Below are 2,500 nucleotides of genomic sequence, written 5' to 3'. Positions count from 1 at the left end.
GCTCGCTGCTCCACGGCGGGACGCCGGCTCTTCGCCCCGACCGATCTCAAGTGCCTCCATGAATTGGCGGACAAGCTGCTTGTGGGCAGCTTGCCGCCGTCGGCACTTGATTGCCTCAAGCGTTCGGTCGGGGAACATCCTGGTAAGTTCTTGATTTACAAAGAAGAACCGGGCGTCCCTCTCAAGGAACAGTTCGGCCTCTGCCTTGGCGAGCGACAGGACTTCTTCCTCCGTCCACCTCGCGCGATGCCTCTCCGTCACGATCTCAGCGTTGGCGGCCGCAGGGTGTTGGCGGCGGCGATGGACCCCGAGACCGTTCTTCGTGGTAAAAGTGCGGTGGCACTCACTGCAAGCAAAGGGAGCTACACAAACTATCGCATTTTCGTTACGGCCGGTTGGCCGGATAGGTGCTGGGGTAGCTGGGGTGGCACCTTCAGCGGAAGGGCCACCATCTCTTGTTTCTTGTCGGCTGCCCCCAACTATAAAGGGATAATGCGAGGGGGGGCTGGTAACCCCCCCAAGCCCCTGGTGCGGTCTTCCACTCTGCGAAAATCAGCGGGCCCACGAGAAGGGGAGAAGACCGCAGGAGAGGAGAGGCTAAGAGGGCTAGGCCCATGTATTGCGCATCACTCTCCCTGTAACTATAACCCAAGGAAGGCACCTCGCAGCAGCAGCACGACTACATCAAGACCGCACTTCGAAAAGCCAAGTCCGGATGCAGCCACACCGCCGCCACTTGGCCACCTTAAGAGAGTCATAGTTACTCCCCCTTAAGAGAGTCATAGTTACTCCCGCCGTTTACCCGCGCTTGCTTGAATTTCTTCACGTTGACATTCAGAGCACTGGGCAGAAATCACATTGCGTCAACACCCGCTAGGGCCATCGCAATGCTTTGTTTTAATTAGACAGTCGGATTCCCCCAGTCCGTGCCAGTTCTGAGTTGATCGTTGAATGGCGGCCGAAGAGAATCCGCGCACCCGCGCGCCCCCGGAGGAGCACGCTAAGGCGGACGCGGCCTCGCAGCAAGGAAGATCCGTGGGAGGCCAAGGCACGGGACCGAGCTCGGATCCTGCACGCAGGTTGAAGCACCGGGGCGCGAACGCCGCGCAGGCGCGCGCATCCTGCACCGCCGGCCAGCACGAGGCCGACCAACGGCGAGAGCAGACCACGCCCGCGCTAAACGCCCGCACTTACCGGCACCCCTACGGCACTCACCTCGCCCAGGCCCGGCACGTTAGCGCTGACCCACTTCCCGACCAAGCCCGACACGCCCCGATCCTCAGAGCCAAACCTTATCCCGAAGTTACGGATCCAATTTGCCGACTTCCCTTACCTACATTATTCTATCGACTAGAGGCTCTTCACCTTGGAGACCTGCTGCGGATATGGGTACGAACCGGCGCGACACCTCCACGTGGCCCTCTCCCGGATTTTCAAGGTCCGAGGGGAAGATCGGGACACCGCCGCAACTGCGGTGCTCTTCGCGTTCCAAACCCTATCTCCCTGCTAGAGGATTCCAGGGAACTCGAACGCTCATGCAGAAAAGAAAACTCTTCCCCGATCTCCCGACGGCGTCTCCGGGTCCTTTTGGGTTACCCCGACGAGCATCTCTAAAAGAGGGGCCCGACTTGTATCGGTTCCGCTGCCGGGTTCCGGAATAGGAACCGGATTCCCTTTCGCCCAACGGGGGCCAGCACAAAGCGCATCATGCTATGACGGCCCCCATCAACATCGGATTTCTCCTAGGGCTTAGGATCGACTGACTCGTGTGCAACGGCTGTTCACACGAAACCCTTCTCCGCGTCAGCCCTCCAGGGCCTCGCTGGAGTATTTGCTACTACCACCAAGATCTGCACCGACGGCGGCTCCAGGCAGGCTCACGCCCAGACCCTTCTGCGCCCACCGCCGCGACCCTCCTACTCGTCAGGGCTTCGCGGCCGGCCGCAAGGACCGGCCATGACTGCCAGACTGACGGCCGAGTATAGGCACGACGCTTCAGCGCCATCCATTTTCAGGGCTAGTTGCTTCGGCAGGTGAGTTGTTACACACTCCTTAGCGGATTCCGACTTCCATGGCCACCGTCCTGCTGTCTTAAGCAACCAACGCCTTTCATGGTTTCCCATGAGCGTCGATTCGGGCGCCTTAACTCGGCGTTTGGTTCATCCCACAGCGCCAGTTCTGCTTACCAAAAGTGGCCCACTTGGCACTCCGATCCGAGTCGTTTGCTCGCGGCTTCAGCATATCAAGCAAGCCGGAGATCTCACCCATTTAAAGTTTGAGAATAGGTTGAGGTCGTTTCGGCCCCAAGGCCTCTGATCATTCGCTTTACCGGATGAGACTCGTACGAGCACCAGCTATCCTGAGGGAAACTTCGGAGGGAACCAGCTACTAGATGGTTCGATTAGTCTTTCGCCCCTATACCCAGCTCCGACGATCGATTTGCACGTCAGAATCGCTACGGACCTCCATCAGGGTTTCCCCTGACTTCGTCCTGGCCAGG

Source organism: Schistocerca piceifrons, unplaced genomic scaffold (genome assembly GCF_021461385.2).
Source record: "Schistocerca piceifrons isolate TAMUIC-IGC-003096 unplaced genomic scaffold, iqSchPice1.1 HiC_scaffold_943, whole genome shotgun sequence".
Taxonomy (NCBI): Eukaryota; Metazoa; Arthropoda; class Insecta; order Orthoptera; family Acrididae; genus Schistocerca; species Schistocerca piceifrons.
The sequence above is the reverse complement of the archived record's forward strand: the minus strand, read 5'-3'. Positions refer to the sequence as shown.